Below are 26,026 nucleotides of genomic sequence, written 5' to 3'. Positions count from 1 at the left end.
CAGGCGCCAGGCTGACTGCGCAGGTCCAGGGAACTTGATGGGCAACCTTGACAAGCTGTTTACCCACCTGCCCTCGGCTCGTTCCCCTTCTGTAAATTAAGAGTTTGGAGACCAGGGCCTCTTACCTCAGGATGGAAGGGCCCTGAAATTGGAGGTGTGTGTGTGTGCGTGTCCCCAGGTGCCTCTTTCTAGGTCAGGGTTTCTCAACCTTGGCACTGTTGGTGTTTTGGCCTGGATCATTCTTTCTTGTGGGGGCCTGTCCTGTACAACGTAGGATGTTTAACAACATCCATGCCCTTTACCCACTAGATGCCAGTAGCACCCCCGTCCCAGATGGGACAGTAAAAAATGTCTCCAGACATCGCAAAATGTGCCCTGGGGAGTAGAAGCGCCCCCCGTGGAGAAGGATTGTGGAAGAGCTGCAGGAAGTGCCTGGCTGGTGAGCTGCAGGTTCATCGGCACGCCCCTCTGTCGAGTGAGGGTAGAGAGGGGTTGCCTTGCAAGGGTGACTGTCACGTGAGGCACTGGGTAACTAGTGCTCAGCTGCCTCAACTGTCCTTCCTCGTCCCTGACCTCCTGGGATTCCCAAGGGTCTGCTACCCAAAGACAGAGGGTGCCACTTTTAAGAAAGAACCTAAAAGGGCTAATTCTTATCCAGAGGTCTACAGGAGGGGGGCCTTCGGGCACCCAGTTCTCTGAGCCAGCGCAGCCACACGGCCTTTCTCCCGCCCCTCCTGCTGGGCTGGGAGGGGTGCAGGATGTTGGCACATTGCCATGGACCATTTGGGAGAAGCAGCAGGACCCCCTCGGGGCCCAGTTCTCCGTGTACCCTGCCAAGGCCGCCCACACCTGCCGACTCTCTGGGGCCCCTCAGCCTTGGCCTGGGAAAGGTAGTCCCCCTGAACTGTGGGTTCAGTGCCCACAGATGCAGGCCCCAGCCGTAGGCCTCACCCATGTCCCCATGGGAGCCAGGGCATAGGGCGGGGGAAGCAGGAAAATGGGGCACGGGCCAGAGCCAGCACTGGTGGTGGATAATCCCACTTTCCAAGGCAAAGCCTGCATCCTTTCTCTCCTCTTGTTGGGCAGCTCTTCACTGAAGACTGCTGTGTGCCAAACCTCGTATAGGGCCAGAGGGCAGAGCTGAATTCAATGGTCACCAAAAGCTGTTTTAGCAGCCAGCTCTCTGGGGTGCAGCAAGGAGCCCTGATCTGCAGCATTTGCCCATTTCTGTGGTGCCAGTATTCCTACCACAGCAGATATCAAGCCACCAACGCGATGTCCCTGAACACCATTATATAGTGTGTCTCCACCACCAGAAACGGTGGGCGTAAACAAACTCATGGGCATAGATAATAGTAAAATAATTAGGAAATGATGAGTTTTTGGTGTGCATTTCCCTTTTTCACAAAATGTATTTAATTATAAGTTTATGTAATTTAATTATTAACAATGGCTGCATTTAATAACCAGTTCATAAAACTCCTGAAAGTTTAATCAACTCTCAAAAGTTAGTACAAGCCAGCTCCAGCCCCCTACTGGGAGTTGAATGTGGTTCCCACCCTCAAGGCCACACTCCCTGAGAGAGACAGGCCCCGCCAGGTCGGGTCACTGGTGAGGGACAGAGGGACACACTGGGGCCATGGAGAACCTGAGGAGGCACAGACCCCATGCAGGCACAGTTCAGGGAAGGCTTCCTGGAGGAGGTGGTATCACAGAGACCTGAGGGGAGAGTAAGAACATCCCAGGGCAGGTGGGGAGTGCGCCAGGCTGAAGGGAGTACTGGGAGAGACCAGGAGAGGAGAAAATGCTGGGCATGGGCCCAGAAACAAAATTACAGGTGTGGTCTGGCTGAGGGAAGGCTGGGTTCCAGTGCAGCTCTGCTGTTGACACGTCCGTCACTTGGGGAAAGTCCCTCTCTTCTTCAGGCTTCTCCCTCCTGTCACATTGGGGCCTTGAGCCGGACGAGCCCCAGGGGTCTGAGGAGGGGCCTTGTGGGTAAGTAAAGCTCGTGATGGGGTCTGGACCATCAGGCCCTCCACAACCAAGTCTTCACCTCTCTCCTCCCCCTTTCACCCCCAGGCGATCCCCGAAACTCCTGGTTTGGCTGCAGAAAGTAACCATAATTACAGTCATTTCTAGAACAGTGAACTGCTTCTCCTAATTACCAAGCCGTGCAATTCCAATTCTAGGTCTAAGGAAGCATGTCAGAGCCCCTTCCCCAGGGCCAGCCCGTCAACTGCAGCCCCCAGGCAACCCGAATGCAGTGGGACGGCTGCTGGGCCTCCCCCCTGGGAAAGCCTGGTTCAGAGGCCTGCCCTAGAGAGGGTGTGGGGTGAAGGGAGGCAGGGGAAGCGCCCCAAGAAGAGGGGCTTGAGACCCAGGGAGGGCCAGGCTCTCGCTGGTGATGCAGGAGGCCTCCATTCACACAGCAGCTACGCTGAGGCCATCACAGCACTGAGTCAGAGCCGTTGGCCAGAGAAGGGGGCTTTTGCACGTCTAGGAAGCAATGCTGATTCTCAGGCCTCCTATCTAGCCCCATCACCGCAAAACTCCCTGTAGAGACAGCCTCACCTGGCAGAGGGGCCATCCAGCCCTGCCTCACACACCTCCTCTGACTGAGAGCTCAGGACCCCAAAGGACCCCGAGAGGAAGCCACTGTATCTTTGGGGCTCTGTTGATGAGAAACCTCTCTCTGTGTAGTTCCTACCCACAAGTGCATCTCAACCCCCGGTGCTACTGTTCCCACTGTCCTGGGAGAGCTGGATGGACCCTGCTGCCCACTGGCCCTCTCCTGAGCAGGCGTCTGGCTCCCAAACGGTGCCTGGTTCCTCAGCCCCACTGGTTTCTGAGAGGACCCTGATTTGTGGCTCCCTAGGGCTTTTCCCTGCACACATGCTCCTGGGTGCCCTCATCCAGTCCTGCCGAGCTGGGCTGGGAACTCCCAAGTGGCTCAACTCCCAGGCCAGACCATTGCCTCCTCCCCACTCCATGGCCCAGCCCACCTGGGCAGCCCGGCCCCCACCATTCCCAGACAGCCCCGCCCGCTTCCTCACCCTGGCCCCCCTCCTCCAGTCTTCAAAGCCTCCAGCTCCAGGACCTCCTCCTCCTCCTCCCCAGGGCAGCCAGACCCTGTCCCTCCCTTCCAGGACCCTGCCCCACTCAGGACCCCAGCCCTGTCAGCTAGACACTGCAGAGCCCCTCGCTGGGCTCCCTACCTGAGTGCCAAGAGGCAGCAGACGAGGTGCATGGTTCCAGTGGATTCCGTTCCCAGCTCCTCCACTCAGCTGGGCTCACAGGCCTTGAACAATTACTTAACGTCTCTGTGCTTCATTTTCTTAATATTGGTACCTGTCTCCTAGGGTCACCTGTGAACATCATGGTTACCAAGGAATCCAGAGTGGCTGATAGGGAATATGGGAAAGGGGGATAAATTGAGGCAGGAAGCTGCACAGGGGCCAGGTCCTGAGACCTGCAGTGTTCAACTAAGGTCCTTGACCTTGCTCCTGAGGTGAGTGGAGAGCCCTCAGGATGAAGTCTCTGATCAATTCTCTATCTTAGGTGGTACCCAGGGGACAACCTGTCTTCCCTCCTGCAGAGCTGAGAGCCTGCCCCGTCCAGCTCCAGGCCCCGTCTAGTCCAGGAGCAGTGAGTAACGGAGCTATGGCAGCACAGTCCTCTCCTCTCACAGACGTCAGGCCTCTCACCACGAGGGACCAGGACTGGACAACAGGGATCCAACCTGAGTTTCAGCCCCGGGAGGGTGCGCTTAAGGCCACCCAGTACCACTTGTGCTGGTGTGGCCCTGCAGGCAGGGGTCTGGGGAAGAGTGATCTCAGGGACCCACCAGAGCAGCCTCCCAGAGTTACTCACTGCCCCTCCCCCAGACACAGATCCACCACCTACGAGGCTCTTCCACAAACATATTATTAGCTTGTTTAATCCCCATAACAGTTCTGGAGTTGGGGGTTATTATCCCATTTTACTACAGGCAAACTGAATAATGTTATGGTCCCATTATGTACCCATCAGGAGCCTGCTCAGAACGTTCAGTGCCTGGGTGGGAGGGCAGACGAAGCCGTGCTCCTTAAGCCCACCGGGCCAGCCAGGCCCAGAGTAGAGGGAGGACCAAGTGTGGAGGCTGCTGGATGGGAAGAGGAACGATGTCACCAGGAGGCGGGAGGCGGAGGGGAGGTGGGGATGCGCCTCTAGCAAGGGCTCCCGGGAGACAGATAGGGGAGAGAGGAATGGGGATGGGGACGAGAGGTAGGCTGAGAGAGGGCTCTAAAGCCAAGATCTGAGGGAGACCTCCTTGAGTCACCCTGCTCCTTGTATAGATGGGGAAACTAAGGCCCAGGCAGGAACAGAAACTTGCCTGAGGGCACTCAGCCTGCCAGAGGCCAAGCTGGGACCTGTCTCACAGGCTGGGGCTCAACCTCCGCTCTCAGTATGTCTTGAGCTGGTCTGGGGCCTGGTGGGGAGGGAGCCCAGGGTAAGGCTGGGTTCCAGGGTGCACCCAGCCTGGCCTTGGGGAGAAACAATGATCCAGCTTCTCTGGGGCCCCAGCAGCTTGCACTGGGCTGACCAACAGGGGGACTGGGTGAAAATTCCAGCCCCTTGGGCCTCTCTGGGTAGCCAACAGGGAGTGGTGCTGCCCCAGGAGTGAAAGCTTCCAGGCTCCCAGCCACCTCCCAAGGGTCCATCCCAAGGTCCCCGGGCAGGTCGGGGGGTTGGGGGTACAACAGGGTTCCCAGGGGTGTAAGGGCACTCAGGGCTGAATGTCAGCACTCCTGGGCCCCATCCTGATGCCAGTCCCTCCCCTCAGGGTCCAGTTTCCCCACCTGAGTGCTGGAGAAGATAAGCCCTTTCCCCATCCTTACATGCCCACCAGCTTAGAGAACGTTTTGGAAATGCACCCAGCTCTGTCCAACCTCTGCTCTCTGGAGAAGAGCATGTGTCCTAGGCTGAAGCCCTGCACTGAAATTGCCTTGCAGAGGAGGCTAGACCTAAGGTGGAACTTCTCGGGGTCTCCACACGGTGCCCCTCAGGGGTTCTGGGGGTGTCCTTTTACCGAAATCCCACCCATGGGGCGAGGAGAATGGTCAGACTACTGTGGGGAGAGAGGGAGCGCATGTCTCTGCTGCTCTCTCAGGCCTCCCTTGGCAGAGGAGAGAGAATTTTCCCCAGGGCAGCCAAGGGACGGGGTGGGGGATGAGCCGCTCCAGGACCCAGGAGAGATGCCAGGACAGGGCAGCCGGCCTCCCCAGGTGAGGGCTCCGTGTCACCTGCAGCCTTAAGGGCTTTCCTGCTGGTGAGGCTCCTGTGACCCATCTTCTACACCTGGTGGCAGCAGGAATCCCTGCCCTGACCTGTCCTGAGGCCCCTCCTCCCTTTACAGTCCCAGAGGTCCAACTTCTAGAGGCGAAAGTTCCAGGACAGGAGGCAATGGACGATCTGGGGCATTGAGGCTATTGGGAGTCCTCAGGCCAGAAAGACCCCGCCGCCCTGCCTCCCCTGAGGTCTGAATGCCCAGGTGTGCTGTGCCGTGCTGTCGTAAGTCTCACCTTCCCTGGTCCTCAGCACCCAACCTGGCTGTGACCTATAGGGACCGGACCAGATGGTCTCCCAGGGGCCCCTTTCAACATCCCCTCCTCCGGTTCCCGTCAATGTCTCCGTATACCCAAGTCTAGGGTCTTTCTGTGGGGAAGCCCCCTGTAAGGGCCAGTTGCCCCACAGTTAACCCTTCAGTTCTCACAAGCTGACTGGCTCCTCTGCCCAGAGAGCAGACAGGGAGGGGCGGGGGGCAGGGGAGTCACAGCAGGCGCCCTGGGGACAGAGGGGCAAGGAAAATGGAGATAGGGACAGGTGGGGGGGCAGCATTCTGGCAGGTCCCTGGTGTGCACTGTCTGGAGGGGCCAGTGACTCAGAGGGACTGACAGAGGGGCATTTCCTCCCGGAGCCGAGACTAGACAGCCCGCCCTGCAGCCTTTGTTCTCCCAGGTGCACTTCCAGGCCAGCGTTTCTGTGAGTCACTGTGACCCCTCCTGCGCCTCACACCGACGGGTGACGGTGACGGTGACGGTGACGCTTCTGAGTCTGGTTCACGACCTGTGCTTTTGATTTTACAGTCTGAGTACCTCACCCTGCCCCATCGACTCCCCAGCCCCCGTCTACTGCCATCCCCTCTGGCCTGGACCACAGGAAGAGCTTCTACAAATCTCCCCTTTCTGGAGCTTTCATCACGTTGATGATGTGAAGGCAGGCCTCCTGGGGTCCCCGTCTCCACTCCAGCCAACCCAGCTCTTCCTCAGCTCCTTCCACTCATCTGCTTACCAGTCTTTGCTCCTCTGTTCCCTCTGCCTGGAATTCCCCTCCCACCCCCTACTTTGCCTAGTCATTACCTACTTTTCAGGTTTCAACTCATGTCACCTCCTCTGGGAAGCCTTCCTGGACCTCTCAACTAAGTCAAATCCCCCATTACATGTGCCCTGGCACCATGCACCCATCTCTGTAGCCCTTGTGAGAGCCACATGTACTTCATGAGGTTTAGCTATGTGGTTAGTCGTGAGTGCCTGCCTCTCCCACTAGACCAGAACCAGGTCTGATTGCCCGGCATTGTCTCCGCAGCAGGCGGCACAGTGCCAGGTGCATAGTAGGCCTCAGTAAACATGCACTGAATGGATGGATTCCCAGCCAGCTGATGTCTCACGGTGGGTCTGGAGCCCCTCTCCTCCCACCCCTGCAGGCTCCAGCTCCTCTCTCTCTGTGACCCTTCTCGTCTACGATCTCCAGAGCCTCCCAATGGTTGGGCTCTGTGGTGGGGACAGGGCAGCCTGCTCCCAGATACCAAGATCAAGGCCAGACTCAAGACCCCTGTAAATTCCACAATAAGTGCCAGGGATAGGCTCAGTGACACCAATTGCCCTGACCTAGTGACTCAGATGAACCCAGTCCCCGAGAACCCAGGCCCAGAAAGGAAGACCCCTCCTCCCTGAGTTTGCATCTGGCTCCTGTTTCCACCTAGAACCAGATTCCCAGAGAAGGTCAGGGCTCAGCCCAAGATCACACAGCAAGGCTGCCACAGAGCTGCACTAAGAATCCAGGGCGCCAGCTCCAGCTTAGGGTTCTCCCGGAGCTAAAATAAATGTGGCTATTTTTAGGACTAATTAGCAAGTCGAATATGACTCCTGCTAATAATAATGCCGCCTTTATGCTTTTCAGACTCTGCATCACCCCATTTGCTCCTGCAACATCCAGGTGGGTCAGGAAGTGAAGTAAGAGGTGATCTCATTTAGAAAGGTGTGGTCCAGAAAGAGGAAGTGACTGGTCCTCCATCCTGCCAGCCTCGTTCAGTGATGCTCCCAGAAGGACCCAGTGTCCCAGAGGCTCCCCTCCCGGGCACCTGGCTTGAAGTCTCTCAGGTGGCCTGCTTTCCTCAGAGGGCCCCTTACCCTTCCCACCCAGCTGAAGTCAACCTCCTGCTGCTCCTTGTCCCTGGCAGCCCCCACTACATGCTGGCTGCAGCCCCAAACCTGCCTGAGCCTTGGGTGGCCACATCCACTGGTGTTTTTTCCACTGCAAATATCCAGCACATGCCAGGGATAGTTCTGGACACGGAGGCATGGGAAGCCTAGCTGTGTAGCCTGGGTTGCCTCTCAACTAGGGACCCCAGTAAGAATGGAGGACAGCTTTGTCCCAAGAGGGGTTGGGGTCGGGTCCAGAACCTCATCCTGCAGCGCCATCTCCTGCCCACTCCCTCCTCCCCTGCAGAAGTTCCTGGGACATCTGGTGGCACCAGAGAGGGCCGGATGGACGCAGACATGAGGTCAGATCCTCAATTGCTTCCTGAGCCCTTCCTGGAGGAGGAGGGCGCTTCCCACCAGGATGCAGCCGGGCCGCTCTGTCAGAGAAATGGGACAGGGCAGGGTGTGACAGAGCCCCTGTTTCTCAGATGGGCAACTGAGGCCTAGGCCAGAGTGCTGTGAGCATTGGGAGCCCCTCACCTCTCGCAAGAGCCGGTGCTGAACCCCCAGGGCCCAGCATGTGCTGAGGAGTGTGGTGGGGTAAGATCAAGAGGGTATCTGGGCCACTTCCCAGTCTCGACTCCCAGAACAAGGACCACTTAGGATGGGTCGCTCACCCAGACTCAGGCTGAGGAGCTGCACGGCCGGAGGGCTTCTCAGAAAGGGGGCTCTCTGGGGCTCACGGGCAGCAATCAGGGAAGGCGGCATGGAGACAGGGGCACGGCAGGTGCAAAAGTGTGGAGGAGAGGATGGCCCGGTGATTCCCCTCTCAGACTAATGCCCCTGGCCATGTCCCACCTCAGCCAGGTAGGCTGGCCTGTGGGGGAAGAATCTGGGTGGTTCTCCACAATTTTGGCATGAATGGGCCCCCACATGTGGTAACTGCCCCGAGCACTTCCCCCCATCCCAGAGTCTCTTCACTGACAGGTCAGGCGACTGGTCCCTGTTGGACCAGGAGGGAGACAAGGGCCATCTCAATGGCCATCTCAATGAGGAAGGAGGAGAGGCCTCCCAGGGTGGCCCACAGCTGCCCAGGATGGGACGGGTGGCTCTCCCTCCCTCCTCTACCTGCTGGGATGTGCAGTCCTCACCCGGTCCCGGACCTAGTCCCAAGCAACAGGGAGCCCCTGCCCTAGGAGAGCTGTGTTGGCTGCAGGACAGCAGCCACGCCTGGCAGCGGACAGTGGTGATGCTGACACAGCAAGAACGAGGCCCTGAGTGAACAAAGAGAGATGGAAAGGGGGGTTGTGTCTGCAGGAGTCGTTCCTGAGGTGGCTGCCGGCACCAGGGGCTACGTGGCTGAGGGAGGAGGCACAAGGTCATCTGTCCCCAAGGGTTCAGACCAGCGGGTTCCTGATCACATACTTATCAGCAGGGCTGGTACAGGTCCCTCCTGGCCACAGTTTAAGGCACACTTCAGCCTTCCCGGGAAATCCCTGTCACCCCCCAACCCCCGCAGGGCCCAGGGTCCTCCTCTCCCCACAGCGAAGGTCTCTGAATTGCCTCTCAACGCTGACAGCGGGGTCTGTTCACCGCCCCCATTTCCCCCTTGTCCTCCCCCCACCGCCCCCTCCAGGGTGGGAGGGGGAATGTACAGTAACAAGGGAGCCCAGAAAGGGCCATGCTGAGCCCCAAGACAGGCAGCACCAGTGGAGGAGGGGGGTTAGACACCAATAGCCTTGTGGCAGATGCTGTGCCCCCGTGAGGGAGGAGCAGGGCGGCAGCACAGGTGCGGGAGCCCTGCTGTCAGGCCTGTCACACAGCATCAGGGAAGGAGCTGCTGGGGCCCAGTGAGGGTTAGGAGCCTCGGGGGAGCTGTGGCTTTTCAGCTGAGTGAGCGAGAAACATTGGCTAAAGTAGAGTCGGTGTCCCACTTTCCTGGCATGAACTAGGGAGGGCTCCGCACTGCCCGCAGGGCCCGGGACTGAGTGGTCCTCAGAGCCAGACTAGGCAGGATAAGAGAAGGGTCCTGGAGAGGTGGGGGCAGGTGCCAGCAGATACCCCTCCCGACTCCGGCATGAGGAAAGTGAGGTACACTGGGTAGGAAGGAAGGGGCTGGCTCCGGAGAGGAGCACTGGTGTCCACGGAGACAGAGGGCCAGCTCCCTGGACTGTGAACTCAGCAAGAAACAGGGACCTGCATCACCCCGGTTCAGTGGGGCCCCAGGATGCCTCAAGTCCTGGGACACAAACAGGGCAGGGACATTCATTCCAGGGCCAGGTCCTGGGAGTGCCCTGGAAGGGACATGAACCCCAGACTCCCAGGCTAGACCATCAGCCCCATGAAGCAGGGGGCCAAGTCCTAAATCTCCACTCCTTGTTTCCTTTCAGAGCTGACTCAGTCCTGGCACCTAGCAGCTGACAGTGGGTGTTATCCGCGGGGGCTGGGGTCCTACGGGAAGGAAGTAGTACTGACTGAGCACCTTTGGTGAGCCAGGCTCTGGAACAAGCTCCCCTAATCCCCAGAACCCTCTGGGAACAGTGTCATGGTTAGCACCCCCGTTTTCCAGGTGAGGAAATGAAGGTTCAGAGAGCTTACAGGCCTTGCCCAAGGTCACACAAGTGGCTTTGAAGCCTCATCTCTGAGCCCAGAATGTGTGCTCTTTGCACTCAAGTAGGGGGAGAAGTGTGGTGCATTTGTGGGCAGGATGTTTGTGGGGAGCTGAGGACAAGCAGAGAGCAGGCCTCTGTGCGTCACAACTGAGGAGACAGGTTCAGCCACCATTCATGGATCCTAAGCCCCAGCCAACAGCCCCCTCAGGGGCCAATCTGAGTCCCCAGTGGGGTGCCCTAGGGACTGAGGGGTGTCCTGAAGCAAGCTGTGTGCCAGGTGCCCCTTGGAGCCCTCTCAGGCCCTGAGTGGCCATCGTGAGAGATGGAGGAACTCTCATATGTCCGTGAGAGCCACAGGAAACCCAGGCATCCGGGAAACCAGCGCCCAAGATAGGAGGGGAGATTAGAAATTATCTGGCCACATGAAGCATCTGGCCGGCCATGTGCAGGGGACAGGCCTCTCCCGGCTCACCTCCCTGCCAGAGACCTCACTAGACCCACTCCACAGTGCAGCCTTGGGTGAGTCACCGTGCCTCCCCCAGCCTCAGTTTCCCCACCTGTCAAGTGGGGAGAACAACAGTGTCCTCTCCACATGGTCTATATGAGGCTCACACCCGGTAGGTAATATCAGGCGTCTGCTCACACTGTGAGGGGGAGGGGAAGGTGCTATAACAAAGGTTAGTTCCTTTTCCCTGACGTTACAAAAGACTTTCAGAGAAGAGGAAGTAGGTGGATTCCTGAGAAACCTTAGACCAGAGGGGAAAGATCCGCCCGTGGGGAGAGTGTCTCTGATGATTCAGTAGGTGAAGTCCAGGTGTGCCCAGAAAGGGAAGGGGTGGCCAGACGCCAGCAGTCAAAGCCAGCGCCTCTCCCCTGGCCCCACCTCCAGATGTCCATTCCCTCCTGGGACCTCTGGCCCAGGCCCTGGAGAGGGCGGTGAGCACCCGGAGGCCCTCCCAGGCTGGGGGTGGCAGGTAGATGCAGGGCCATCAGGTCATGCTCAGCAAAGACTCCGCAGCACCCGAGCCCGGCTGAGCAGTGAGTGCCCAGTCACCCCTGCCGGGCAGGCTGGTCTCCACACTCAGGCCTCAGCCTCCCTGCCCAGCAGTCCCTCCCGTCCTGCTTTTCAGACGCCACAAGTCTTCCCTCCCTCCATGACTTAAGGCCGCCCTCCCGCCCTGCCCTCCCACCTGTCCCACCTCTGTCTGCAGGATTCCCCCACCTGGAAGCCCTTCTGTTGGGGACCCGCTGAGGGGAGCCAGGTTCAGGACTGGGGGCAGGTGAAGCTGGGAGGGGGCCTGCGTGTGCACATTCAGGAAAGGTTTTCAAAAGACGCCCCTGCTTTCATGGGGTTTCCTTTACGGTCTTCTTACCACAGTGGAAACAACCACCATGTTATCTGTAAAAGATGTTGACACTTCCCTCCACTCCTGCCTCTGTCCCTCGCTTCGCTCTGACCACGTTGGCCCTCCCATAACCTCCTTAGCATCCCTCTCCTCCCTCCTCGGGACTCAGGAACCAGAGGGAAGCAGGAGGAGGTCACCTCAAGCCATGTCCCAGAGAGGCTCCAGCAAACTTGTTGACATTCGCCTTGTCTGCCTGCCCCCCAACCTCCCCCCACCTCCTGCTGCTGCCTCTTGGCATCAAACCGCTGCTTGAATCTTTCCATCCTACAGGAACCCTCTCTCAGCAGTCCCCTCACCCCCATCTCCAGCCTCTGCCTGCAGCTCTGAAAAGCATCCTCTCCACTCACTGCCTCCATTGCCACCCACCTCTCACCTCCTCTTAACCTCTGAGATCTGACTCCCGCCCCAACACTCCACCAAGGTCACTGGTACCCTCTCAGTTGTTACTCCGTGGCCCCTTCTCTGCCCACATCTGACTCGACTTCTCAGCATTGTTCCACACTGCTGATCTCTCACTCTCTCTGCTTGAATCCTGCGCCGTCTCAGCTCCTGAGACCACACCACACCTCCTCCCACCTCCTGTTAGTCCCTTCTTGGTTCTCCCTCCTCCTTCTCCTCAAATGAGCCCCCACCCAGAGCTCTGTCCTGGGCCTTTTCCTCTCCCTCCCCCTCCCAAGGAGACAGACCTCTCCCACCCCCAGCTTGCCCTCCTCCTGCAGACTCAAGGCACCGGCCCTCCGGCTCCTCCCCTGAACTCCAGACCAGATAATTCCGGTGCCTGCTGGACATCACCTCTAGGATGTCTCTCAGGAACTCACAGCTTGTCATCTCCCGAAAACCTGTCCTCCCTTCTCTCTCTCATTGTTGTCCCAGATGCTGAGACCAAGCACCAGCTTCACTCTCCCTCCTGATCTCATCCAGTCTCAAGACATTAAATGTCTTCTGTGCTGTCGACACCCAGACACCCAAACATGCACCCCGCCATCCCCCGTCCAGACCTCTCCCCAGTTGCCCACTCTGCACTCCACTGATGCCTGAAACATCTCAGATGTCCCAGCTCCTGCTCCTGTGCCTGGAACGCCCTTCCCCCACGTGCCTGCAAGGCTCACTCCCTCACTTTCTTGTCCTCATTCAAATGTCACCTTCTTGGTGAGACTTACCCTGACCAGCCCATTTAAAACCAGAAGCCTCCTTGACAAGGACTGGCAATCCCCTTACCCTTATTTTATTTTTTCCACAGTTCTAACAGACTATGTAATTTACATACCTATTACCAGTAATACGTATTGTCTGTAAAGGCAGTAAAGGCAGAGATATTTGCCTGTTTTGGTGACTGAGTGAGCCCAGTTCCTAAGACAGCCCTAGCACCCAGGGGGCACTCCATCCGCCCCTCTACAGCCCTACACCCTACTCAACCACCAGGCCTTGTTTCTGCCTCCTTAAAAACTTCTAAATCTACACCTGGGTCCTCATCCCAAAAGCCACTCTCCCCCGCCACCCCCCCCCCCACACACACTCGTCCCACCTCCTCACCGCCCCCCCTCACCTTCCCCCCCTCCCCCACCCCGCATTGTGTCTTGCCTGGGTTCTTATAAGATCCTCCATCCAGCCCCCTCCAGTCCAGCCACCACTCTGAGAGGCAGGATAGCAAAGTGACGTGGGCTTGGGCTCAGGGCCAGACTGGCTGGGTTCTTTCTCTGGCTCTGCCATTTATCAGCTGTGTGACTTTGGGCTGGTTCCCTAGCCTCTCTGTGCTCCATTCCCTCATTTGTAAAATGAAGATGATGATAATAGAGACTTTCTCATGGGGTTTGGAGTTGTTGAGAAATTTAAATGAGACAACATGTGCGTAAAGCATGTTATACATGCGGGTTACTGCTTTGCAGTTGCCAGATCTCCTTGCCACACAGAGCGGATCAGCACCTACTGAAAACTGTCCCGTGGCTCCTGGTAGTTTTCAGTTTCTTTTCTGAGCCCAGGGGCCCTCCCAAGCTAGTCTCCATCTCACTTGCCCGGCACTGTCCTTTTGTTCTAGTCACACTGAACTCCCCACATCTCCTGAGCAGGTCATGCTGCTTCCTGCTCCCCGCCTGGGCATGAGCCACTTCTCTGCTTTTTACTGACTTGTACTTGCTTTTTCACTTGACAAAAATCCCAGAGCTTTTTTGCATATTCATACATAGAAAGCTTCTACATTCTTTTTTATAGCCGCATAGTATTCCATCATGGGGACATACCATAGTCCAAGCCAGTCCCACGTTGATGGGCATTGAAGGTGTTTCCAATCTTCTGCTGTCATACAGTGCTGCTGTGAATAATCTCGTGCATATGTCATATACGTGCAAGTGTCTCTGTAGGACAAAATCCCAGAAGTGGGATTACTGGGTCAAAGGTAACTAGCATATATGACCTGCTGTTTCCCCACTCTGTCGCTGCCTCGGCACACACCCCAGCAGAGCCTGGATCTGGATCCAGGACTGGGTGACTCCAAATTCATGCCCTCCCCTCTGCACCAACCTGCCTTCCCCAGAAGTAGGGCCTGGGCCCAGGGCGGGACTGAGGGCCAGCTCTTCTTTCTGCCTCTGTCAGTGTCGGCCTACTTGAGCCTGTATGTGGGGGTGCTGGGGGCCCAGCTGAGGGGCATTAGAGAGGCCAGCCCCCAGACTCTTACAGAACACTCTGAACCTTCAGGCACCCCGGGGGAGGGCGTGTGGATTCCTGCCCAGGTTCTCCTCACGTGAGTCTCTTCTCTCCTGACCGCCTGCCTCTGGTGCCCCCGTCCATGCACAACAGTGTCCCGTGTGGGGCCCTCAGAGATAGAGCAGGGTGGGAGCCAGGGAGCAGGTCGCAGGGCCGGTTCCCAGCTGGGCCTTGGTGGTCAGCCAGACCCCTGGAGGAGGGAATGGCAGAACCCTGAGACGTTGGGTCGAGGCAGCCCCGAGGAGCCAGCCCAGCCCATGCCATGGCTCAGATGGCTCATGAGAGCAGCCTCTCGCAGGCCCTCACAGAGGCAGGGCTGAGTCAGCTGCCATCTGCCATGGGGTGGGGGCTGCCCATGCCAGCCTTGAGCAGGAGGCCTCTTTGCACAGATGTGAGGGGCTCAGGAGGGTCCCCACTCTCCATCCCACTACTGGCTTCCGGGAAAGTTCCCGCTCCGTGGCCAAGCCCTCAGGGTCCTTTCTGAGCCTCCCTGCCCACTCTCTGCCCTCCTGTTCCTATGCGTCTACTCCACTCCAGGCAGTCATGTGGAAACACTTGCCGTCCCCCAAGTAAGTCATTCTGCTCCCTACCTCTGGGCCTCTGACCACGCAGTCCCCCTCAGCTCCTTCTTTGCCCAGCTAACACCTACTTTTCCAAAAAGACAGAATTCAAGAATCACTTTGAGCAGCCTAGGGTAGTGCCTGCTGTGCTAACATGGTGCCTCGGTTTTCATGCCCCCGGCCCTGGGTTCACTGCTGTCAGAGCTCTGGCACCCCAGACCACTCATCCCAATGGCACAGACGATGTCCCGATTTCTGTCCTCACAGAGGCCCAGGCCTGGTGGGGCAGCAGAGAGGCTCATCCTTAGGCAGCTAAGCCGTCCGGGGAGTTTCAGCCATACTGAGCCCGTGGTGTTGCCAAATTCCCCACCCCACAACGCCACGACACCAGGGCAGCCCCAAGGAAAACCCAGCCCCTCAGAGGCCCTTCCTTTACTAAAGATCCAAAAATTGCCCCCGAAGCCCCAAGGGAGCTCCGTGATGGGGAACTGAGGCCTTCAGGAGGCTGGGGTGGCAGGAGGTGCTTGGAGATCATCTTCTGGACTTCCCCCAATGACGTGCGTTTCTTCACAGCAGCCACTGGGACAGGCGTGGGGGCTGCCAGGGACCAAAATCAAAAGATGTCAGCCTGAGTGAGCAGAGCCCCAGATGAGGAAATGGGATGTGGGGGAGGGGGCAAGAGGGCAGGTAGTGGGCTTGTGAGACACATGGCCCCCTCTCAGCTCCCAGAGCCCCCAACTCCCAGAGCCAGCTGCCTGCGGAGGCCTCTGGAAGGAGCCTTCTGGGCAAGGATGTGGGGGAAGGGACAGTCAAGGCAGGCCTGAGGCCTCTCTGTCAGTGCCCAGAGCCCCTGAAGGATGCACCCCAACCCTGGAAAGACCCCAGAGAACCAAAGACATGGAAGCAGCCCCAGACACCTCCCCACAGGGCCACGAAGGCCCCCGACATGACCAAGGGTGGTACAAGGCCTCAAATTGGGATCATCTTTGGTAAATCTAGGGCATGGTTCTGAGCTCACATCACCGTGGTGGGATAGAAAGTGTTCCTCCAGGCTCAGGCAGGGTCTGGGGCAGCCAACACACCCGCCTGAGCGCCCAGGTCAGGCTGGTCCCACCTGTCTGCACCCCCATCAGCACCACACCACCACCTCTTCCAGTGCCCTGAGCATGCTGGTGGGGGGACAAAGGCCTCTCCTGCTGTCCAGGAGGACAGGGGGCTGGCTGCATCCCACCCTGTCCCCACACACCCAAAACACCTGACATGACCAGGGACTTACCTGGGGCCCTGCAAGTCATTCAGGGCGTGTGAGTAAGGGGGTGAGCACCCCTATAAAGTATGACTTCACTGAGCAGACATTCCCCAAGCCTCACCTCGGGGGCCAGTCACTACCCACTGGAGACTCCAAGCTCCAAGATGGGAAAGCAGGAGAGGCCATTGACATTGTAGGCCAGCCAAGCCGGACCCTAGCTCACCTCTACCTGCTGAGGATGGACCCAGCCAGGCCTCCAGCCTCCTCCCTCAGACTGCGGGACCTGGTGGGGCCCCCACCCCGGGATCAAGATGTCCTTGACTAAGAGTCGTCCCACCCCTAACCCCAGGGTCTCAGGGGGAGAGTGAAGCAGAACTGAAACTGGGCACAGGAGAAACTGGTCTGAGCAGGCCCCAAGGGCCTCTATTGCTCACCCCTCAGCCACACACACCCTGCCCAGAGCCCCTTCCCTCCAACCTGGGAAAATCTTTGAAGCTTGGCTTCCTCCTACCTGGGCCCCCTTGCAGCCTTCTGCCACCTGCCCGTCTGTACCCCGAGCCTCATGCTACCCCAGGCCTCACCCAGTCAGAGTTACAAGGACCCCAGGCTGGGGGTCTAGAGACCAGGGCTCTGGTCTCCCCTCTGCACTGCCTTCTAGGATGACTTTGGCAGACCATTCCCCCTCTGAGACTCAGTTTCCTCGTCTGGCCTGGGCCGCTGGCATGTGATCTGGAGAACAGGATTCCACACAAAAGAGCAGGCTCTAGGGGTGGATGCCAGGTGAGGACAGGGCTTTTCAGATGGCAATGCAGAGGTGCTTGCACCGTGACCACCACCCTTCCCTGGGACATGGGTGCTGAGAAGGGGACAAGGGCAGGGACGGGGGACCATGGCATAGACGTTGCCTCCTCTGAAGCCTGCCCTGCTTGTCCCTTGCAGGTAGGTCCCCCGTCACTCTTCTTCTCTCTTCTCTCATCAGCAGCCGCCACTGTTTCGGGTCCCTGTCCCCTTGAGCAGCCTGAGCCTCGGTGCCCCTGCATCCCCTCCCCCAAGCACAGCCCGGCACAAATAGTGCTCAACAAAATATGTGCTGAAAGAATAAAGGCCCAGAAAATAACAAGTTTTGGTGAGGATGCAGAGAAATTGGATGGAACCACACGTTGCGAGTGGGACTGTAAAATGGTATAACCTCTGTGGAAAGCAGTTGGCGGTTCTCTGAAAGTTAAACATAGAATTACCATATGATTCTGCAATTCCACTTCCAGGTAGATAGATACCCAAAAGAACTGAAAACATATGTCCACACAAAAACTTGTACACCAATGTTCACACAGCATTATTCATAACAGCCAAAAAGTGGAAACAATGCAAATGTCTGTGAACTGATGAATGGATAAACAAAATAAGGCATATCCACACAATGGAACATTATTTGGCAATGAAAAGATGTGAACTACTGACCTATACTACAACATGGATGAGCCTTGAAGACATTACGGTGAGTGAAAGAAAACCAGACACAGAGGTCACACACTGTATGATTCCATTTATATGAGATGTCCAGTATGAGCAAACCCATAGAGACAGTAAACTGTTGGGGGCAGGGCAAGAGGAAGTGGCTGCTAACACGGAAGGAGTTTCTTTTGGGGTGATGGAATTTTCTAGTTGGGTGATGGTCACACAACATTGTGAATATACTGAAAACCACTGGATTATACACTTTAAAATGGTGATTTTAATCTCAAGAAAAAAATGAAGAAATAAAGGCCAACAACCTCCCTAAGGAGGAGTAGGAAGGCCGAACCTGTCTGTCCGGCTGGTTTGCTTGCCTGTGGTATCTGTCTGGAAATCCCATCCCACAGGAGACATTCTTTGCCCTGGGAAGGCCCCACCCTCTCACCCCATCCCTGTCCCCAGAGTCAGCCTGTGAGGAGTAGGTGGGAGGGGAGAGCCTGTCCCCTCCTTCAGCTTCCCCATCAGCAGCCTGCCTCACAGGGCTGGATGTATGTATGACAGAACCTGAGAGCTGGGGCACCCTCCCAAAGGCCTCTCCTTTGGCATGCATTCCAGCAGTATATGGACAAGCAGTTAGGAAGTTTCTCCTTCGGTCTGACTGCAGTATCTGGCTTGGAGACAGCAGAGGGCGGAGTTTTCCGCTGAGTAAACCTGATTCAGCTTTACTCAGCTTAGGGCTCCCATGGAGGTCCTCACCCCAGATGCTCACTTCATAATGATGGAGCAGGATGTGGGATCCCTCTAGCCCCCAAAGCAGCTGCTCCCTGAGATGGTTGTGGTGGGAGTCAGCAAAGGAGAAGGCTGATCCCTCCCCCACCCTGCGGCAGCCCCAGCCAGAGCAGAGGCTCTAGGCCCCTACGTAGACCACCTCTGCTGCCTCAGAGGATAGACTGGCAGGTGGCCCTCCCCTCTCTGAGCCTCTTGGAACAGGTAGTCCCATCACCTTCCTCTGATGTTCAAGTATCTCAGGTCCAAGAGGATGGTGGATGAGGTGCCCTGGTCCAGGGCCACTGGCTCTGCCCCAGGCCTGACCTTTTTCCTTGCCAGAGTGACCCCATCTGTCTGCTCGCCTCCACTGTGCCTATCCCCCATGTCAACACCAAGCCCAGCAAAGAAGGGGATCTTAATAAATAACCACAGAATGAATGAACGAGATCAGATAAAATGGTCTAAAACCTCAGTTTCTTGAGGACAAAGATCAGATGCATCTTTTTGCTGTGATGTTTTGGTAAACTGCTTACCGTCTCTGTGCCTCAGTTCCTTTAACTATAAAATGGAGATAATAATAGTATCAACCTCATAGGGCTGGTGAGAAAATTAAGATAATTCACGTAAAACTTCTAGAACAGTACCAGGCATATGGGTGATATATAGTGTACCATCACTATTTGTAATACTGTCCTCATCATCTTGCCTGTTGAAGCTGAGCAAGGCAGCTGGCTGACCAATGCTTCTTTCTGGCAAAGAGGTGGATGAGTGACACCTTTCAGAAAGGTCTGTAGGCCCCTGTGAAGTCAGCCCCTGGCCCTGCAGGGCTTTAACTCCTGCCCCAGAAGTGAGAGGTGCCCGGGTGCCCAGCCCCGGCTCCTCCTGCCCCTGGCCAGCCTCCTCCACGCAGAGCCTGCACTTAATAGGGTTCACTAAGTGGGTGGCTCTGAACTGAGAGCAGACCCATGAGCTGTAGGTGGTGGATGGAGGCAGGCTCTGGGGACCACCCCAACCCAGATGCCAGGAGGGCAGGTCCTTGGTGACTCCAGGGGCTTCCTGCCTGCACAACCACCACCCTTACCCCCACATCACCCCAGTGGGATCACTTCGACACTGGGAGACCAGGAAGGTGGGGCATTCCAGGAAGCCCTGACCCACTCAGGAAATCCAAGTGCCTGGTAGGCCTTATCTGGCCCATTGTCCTGAAAGGATGGAGGCCTTTGTCACCATGACCCCCGCCCCCCACCCTGCCCCGCCGGGACATCCAGTCCCCTGCTTTATTTGGGCAAGGCACACTTTCAGTCAGCCTTCCTCCCTGCAGCCACCACACCCTGGGGCTTCCTATGGTCCAGTCATCCTCTGTCCCCAGCTCCCAGGTGAGTCATAGGGCATCTCAACAAGACCACAGGGAAAGGGCATCAAATGGGACAGGGGCTGAAGACCCTCTGGGCCAGTGCATCATCAACACCGCATTGCATCTTCACATTCCGCTCTCCTCTACTCCCTTCCAGGCAGGTCTCTCTCTCTGCAGGTCATGTTGGCCCAGGGATCCCCACTAGAGTCCCCAGGTATCAATGGGGGTCCAAGCCTAGGTCTTCCAGCTCCCAGATGACAGTGCCAGGGAGGCAGGGACAGCCTGGAAATTAGATGTGGGTTTGCCCTGTGCCTGCTGACACAGGAAAAGAGAGCTTCATGGCGCCCCTTCTCTGAATATGTGGACAGAGCCTGTGGAGGGAGGGTTCTGTGGGTGAGTGCACATGCACACAGGTGTGCATGCCTGCACGTGTGTACATGCGAGCAGGTAATGTGTGTGGTCCCGTGTGCCTGTGTGTAATGTGTGTACATGCTTATTCCATGTGAGTGAACACAGGAGAATACGTCACAGAGAGAATCAGAAAGGACATGAAGAGACAGAGAAACCAAGAGAGCAGGAAAAAGACTGAGACACAGAGAGACTAACAGAAAGGCACAGAGGTAGAGAACCCTACAATTCCATCTTCTGTGGCTCGGGCTGCCAGGGCAAACGGGTCTCCTTTCCTTACACTGATGCCATGCCTATTTCCACCCACAATTGAAGTGGGTCTCCAGAGGAGGTGAGTAGGCAGCAGGTGGAGTTTAGGAAGGGAGGTATCAGGGATAGGATGTCAAGAGTCCCACACCTCCTCACTCACAGGGCCTTCTCTAGAGCTGCAGTTTCCTCAACCTGAGAAAAGTGTCTAGGGTCCCAAGGATGCTATCCAGGGTGCAGAAGAGCTGTAGGTGGCTCTTGGCTTTTAAGGTGGCTGGGGGAAGGGAGCACCTCTGACAGGCCCCAGAGCCAGGGACAAACGTCCTAGGACTGTCTGACATCTAATGGTGGACGATGTGCACACAGAGCAGGGCTTCCAATGCTGAGAAATCAGGGGAGCTATAGGGGTGAGAAAACCTCAAGAGTCTAGAAACCTCCCCCAATAGCTTCGCCTTGGCCAAGAAGCACCTGGATCACACCCACCCCTGCTTCTTTGGGGGAGGGTGCTGTGTGGGGGCGGGAAGAGGGCAGAGCCCTGGGTTTTAGCCCAGGTTCTCATGGGCCAGAGAGCTCTGGGCAAGAAGCTCCCTCCCCCTGGCCTCATCCCCCGGTCCATCTCCTGGAGGAACAGTGAGGCCCACACTGACACTCGGCCTCCGAGTGCTGTGGCCAGCCTAGCAGGAGATGTTGGGGCAAGAAGGGGCTTTGGTAATAGGATTCTCAGCACGGGCTGTGGGAAGAACCACTGCATGAGCTCAGCATTTCCCCTAAAGTCGCCCCCCAGAAGAGGAAGTTGTGATGTCTGCTGCGCCCACTTCCTGCAGGTGGGACCCTGCTCAGCTCAGAATGGGGAAACCATCATGGGCCAACAGTGTCACCTGCACACTCACTCTTGCCACCAGGAAGGCTCTCCACAGAGTGGGCCCTCCAACCCCATTCTTCAGACTCAGACTAGAACACGCCCCCAACAGTGATAGCCCAACCTCAGAGTGAGTTCCCGGCTGGGCATCAGGATACCTGGAGGATCCAGGATACCCAGGAACACAGAGGTTCTGGTCCCAGCTCTGCCAGATGCTCCAGGTTGCCTTGAGTACCTCTTCTCGCTGGGCCTCATGGGAAGCCCTGTCTGCCCACCTGCAGCCCTGATGAGCAGGCAGGAACCCCAGAAGCTCAGACCTGGAAGGCACCAAGGTGTCCCACAAATCAGAGATGTGGAAGGCCCAGAGTGGGGAGATGGACCCTGGCACCGAGGGTCCCCCTGGGCTCTACACGTGGAGAGGACAGAATGACAGTAGCCCTACCCTGGGCTGCCAGATCCAAGTGGGGCAGGACAGAGACACCTGGAGGACACATGCATGGGAGGTTGGAGCCAGCAGACCTGCCCACTGCCTTCCAGCCTGTGCCTGGCCCCACCGCTCCATCTTGTTCAACCAGCCTTGTAAAGGGCTAACCCTTTCTCACGTGCCCTGGTCTCTCACACCACTTGGTTTTGCACATGCTGGTTCCACTCCCTGGAACACCCTCAGCCTACCTCTGTGTCTGGCTAATATCTCCCAAGAGCAGGAGAGTGGACAGAGCGTGGGCTTTGGAGGTCCGGGGAGTCAGGGTCCAGTTGGCTTGGGAGGGCAGAGCAGTAGGCAGACCCTTAACAGGCCTTACAGTGGGAGCGCTGAGCTCAGGGTCCCCAGGGGCTAGGGTGGGACGGAGGGCAAGGAGACAGGGGTGGGAGTCAGTGGCTGGGGCAGACCATGCAGACAGTCTGGCTGCGGAGGAGCTGACGGGCCCACAGCTCCACTCAGCAAGGGTGACTGCAGGGGAAGCTGGAACTGCAGCCTATTTTTAGGCTCCTGCTGGGTTGGAGACACATGGATGCTCCCGGTTACAGCCCTTGCTTGCTGGGGAAAGACTAAGGTGGTCCCGGTTCGCCCTGAAACTCAAAGTCTCCAGAGCTTCCTCTTTTGTCCCTAGGGACCAGGGGCTGGGCCAGGAAGTGAACCAGCAGCACCCGCAGACATGCAAACACCCATGAGAGGTGACTTCCTTATCTGCACGCTGCTCTGCTTCCTTATCAGAAGGAACTGAAAAGTTCCCTTTCAGAGGACGCAGCACATTCACCAGAGTGCCCCCGCACTGCCCCTCCTGGGTATTGGGAAAGTCCGGAGGCAGTGATACAAGTTTTAAAATCAGAAAGCGTAAACGGGGGGTTTCAGCCCTGTACTGGAGCTCCTGCGCAGCCTCTGCATAGCAAATACGGTCCATCTGCTCAACTGGGGGTGGTTCCCTGGAGGGCAGTGTTGATCAGGATTCATTCGTTCATTCCACAAATAGCTACTGAGTACCTACTGTATGCCAGGCCCTATTCTAAGTGCTGGAGATTTAGCATGAATAGAAAAGACAACATTCCCTGCGAATATTCTACGGTAGTGCTGTCCAATGGAAATCTAATGTGAGCCACACAGGTCATTTTAAATTTTCTAGTAGCCACATTAAATAGAAGTAAAAGAATCAGGTGAGATTAACTTTTACAATATATTTTATTGAACCCAATATATCAAAACATTTTCACTTCACGTGTAATCAATGTAATAATTTATTAATAAGGTAAATTCTCCTTTTCATATGACATCTTCAAAATCCAGTGTGTCCTTTATACTTACAGCATATCTCAGTTCAAATGAGCCACATTTCAAGTGCTCAGTAGCCCTAGGAGAATGCAGTTCCAGAGGAAATGGCCATGTGAGCTCAGAAGAAAGGAATGCCACAATTGATTGGTGATGTCTGCTATGGACATGAGCAGGCCTCACAAGCTGGATAAAGTTGCAGGTCATGTGTCTGCCCAGGTGGTACAGGCCCAGCCCTAAGCACGTGTTCACCTCCACGTAAGCCCTTCTGAGCCCACTCATCTTGCTCAACCTGAAAAAACTGCTAGTCTGACTTCTGACACTTTAATCAGCTGTGCGTCCAGCAGCTCAGGCATGGGCACTGCCCTACAGAAAGGCACCAGCACACTAACAGGGCAAGTGCCTCCTGGGTGCAGTCCTGCTCTTTCCTCGTGTGGCCACTGGTGACCTTGGGAATGTGGGCTTTGTTTTTGTTTTTTCCCAAGGCCTCTTCCTCCCACAGTTAACCAATACCAACATAAAAGTATTTCCTGAGACTGAATTAGCCATTTCAGTCCCACTCCACCAGCCCGCGCCCGCAGACGTCCTGGCCCGAGCCCTAGCTGGGATGGCCCAACCCAGACTCTCCACTTGCTTCTCTAAACAATGAGAGCCTAATATTGGAGGCAGCTGGAAATGCCTGGCGACGCAGGGGTGAGCATGGAGGGAGGTATGCAGGGATGAAGTGTGAGAAGAACTGGGTCTCAGGTCCCCATCATCCTTACCATTGCTACCAAAATCACTCATTCCACCCCTGCTCAAAATCCTTCAGTGGCTCCCTAGAACCTGCAGGTTACAGATCTGGGGCCCTAGCTCCCAGGAGCTGGCCCTAACGGAGTCACTCAATCTCTCTTCCAGACACTCTCCCCTTTCGTCTCATTCAGTCGATAAGAATGTGTTGGAGGCACTGTTCTGGGTGCCAGAGATGCAGCTGCGACCGACCGCAGCTGACAAGATTCTCTCCACCTTCCTGGAGCTCACATTACTGCAGCCAAGCCCATAACACCCCAGGCCCTTGCACGCCCCCAGGCCTTTGTAAATGCTATTCTCTCTTCCATTGCTCAGACTTCTCCACCTAGGGGACTTCTACTCATCCCCTGAGGCCCATCCACAGCTTTCCCAGGCCCATCCACAGCTTTCCCAGGCCCATCCACAGCTTTCCCTGACCCCTGCAAAGGGTTGGGTACCCTCGCTCTTAGGATAATCACATGCACGCTCACCATCCAGCCCCACATCCACCTCCCCTACCAGGCTGCGACGGTCTTGAGGGCAGGGCCTGTGCCTTCCTGTGCCAGGACCCCAGGGCCTGATTCCAGGCACACCCACCTTCAGGCTCCATCTCCCCCACTGAGCAGGCAGAGGCATTAGTGGTAGTGGTGGAGGGGATGGTCAGGATTCCTCTGAATTCTGAATTCTTGAATTCTGAAGAATTCAAGGTCATTCTGAAACCTCTGCCTGGGATCATCCTACTCCTGGCATTCCAGGGGAGAGACTCACAGGAGCAAAGGTACGGAGTATTTCCAGCAAAAGTCGGTAGAAGACTTAGGGGAGAAAAGGATAGAGAAGACAGGGGTGTGCGGGGCTGTGAATGGCAGTCAGGACATCAGGCAGTGGAGAGATGAGAAGGCTGTGGCCTTCCCCCAAGAGAGACAGGATGGCGGGACACAGACTGACTGTGGCCCTTTAGATTTATGAAGCGGAGGGAGGCATATAGGAGTCTCCGGTTCCCTATTGGCTTCCCCAGGAGAGCTGAGCTTTGGTCTTTCACAGCTTTGGTCTCCCCACTCCCGTGAGAGGCGGGGATGTACAAGACAGAGGGCAGAAAGATGGGCCTTGCACCTGGCTGCAGCCTGGTCTCCAAGAGTCTGATGTTGGCATCAGAATATAGCGCAACTCTCCGCGCCCCCCAGGGCCCAGCTTAACAGTCCTGCCACCCACCGCTGTCTGAGGCCTGCTGTACTGCTTGCCCATGAGGGGAAAACAGGGCAGGAGCCTGTGCCCAGCCTGTCCCCTCCCCACCAGCTCATTTACATGGGATTTACACGGGCTCATTTCATGCATCAATGCACACGGCTTCCTCCTGCCCGGCCTCTCCTGGTGCCTCCATAGAGACAAAGGAGTGTGTTCCATCCCTCAAGTCACCTCCTGGAGACCATCAGGGCACCAAGAGCATCCCCACAGGAAAAAGGGAGCCTGCTGAGGTCCAGAGAGGGCAGGGACCTCACTGGAGGTCACCTAGCAATCTAGGCAGGGCCAGAGCTTGAGCTCACACTTTCTGCACTAGCCGCTCCTGGAACCTGCTGCATCCATCCTTTCCCCTACTCTCGAGGCCTTGCTGAGGGGAGCCCTGAAGCCCCTGTGCTGCTGCTGCTGCTTGGCTGTGAGCTGGGAAGACAGACGGACGGAGCCAGGACATAGACTCTGAGCTCCTCCAGGACAAAGCATATTGGTCTTAGAACCCAGAACAGTGTGCAAGAAGGGGGGTGCCCCACAGAAGCCCTGGTCCAGCCCCTTCCTCTTACACGAGGAGACCGAGGCTAAAGGAAGGCAAGGTCTGCCCGGGATCAGGAAGGGTGATGGTGGCCCAAGTCTCTGCCCCCAGCCCAAAGTTCTCCCGGGTCCCCCAAACTCCAAGACTCCTGACCCAGAGCCCCTTGGCCACCCTGGGAAGCTGGGTGTGGGAGAGGAAAGAACCAGGCAGCATCTTCAGTGCAGGGCTGGCCCAGGAGAGACAGGGCAGACTGAGGTGGGAGGGAGTGCCCTGGGTAGGTGCTATGCCAGCCCTGTGGGGTCTCCGAGAGCCGCCCAGAAGCTGGGCTCAGGCTCAGAGAGGGGAGCTGTCTCAAGTCTGCCACATCCCCCTCTCCAGCAGTTACGGCTCAGGAAAAACTCCCAGCAAACCCCAAAAGGCCTGGGTCCCTGTAGCAAGTGGCAGGTGAAAAGGGAACAAAGGGAGGACAGAGGAGAAGATGGGAGAGGCCTCTGGGAGACATCCGGGGTCCTCTCCACATCCCCCAGCGGGCCTCCCCTCCATCCCTGTCCTGCCCCCAGCCCCCTGAACAGCCTCTAACTCACCTCCCCAAGTCCCACCCCAGCCTTGAGAGCCCTTCTCCCATGTCCTTCTGGGTTCTAAAACCTATTTGCTTTA

The 26,026-nt window shown here is 56.9% G+C and overlaps 1 long non-coding RNA gene across 3 annotated transcripts; it reads right to left on the bottom strand.

Moving 5' to 3' along the window:
• Positions 1–1,009: 1,009 nt before the first annotated feature.
• On the bottom strand, positions 1,010–16,269 carry LOC139042114 (uncharacterized). 3 transcript variants are annotated; one of them, XR_011498357.1, is made up of 4 exons: positions 16,015–16,269; positions 13,716–15,335; positions 3,216–3,401; positions 1,010–2,104 (listed from the first exon to the last, which is right to left on the bottom strand). It is a non-coding gene; the product is annotated as an uncharacterized lncRNA (long non-coding RNA). The 3 variants fall into 3 exon arrangements; XR_011498356.1 differs by having other exon boundaries at positions 3,216–3,365; XR_011498358.1 differs by having other exon boundaries at positions 13,716–13,829.
• Between the last annotated feature and the right edge of the window lie 9,757 nt (positions 16,270–26,026).

The sequence above is a fragment of the Equus asinus genome, chromosome 2 (assembly GCF_041296235.1).
Source record: "Equus asinus isolate D_3611 breed Donkey chromosome 2, EquAss-T2T_v2, whole genome shotgun sequence".
NCBI classification, from domain to species: Eukaryota; Metazoa; Chordata; class Mammalia; order Perissodactyla; family Equidae; genus Equus; species Equus asinus.
This window is presented reverse-complemented; position numbering and strand designations above follow the sequence as displayed.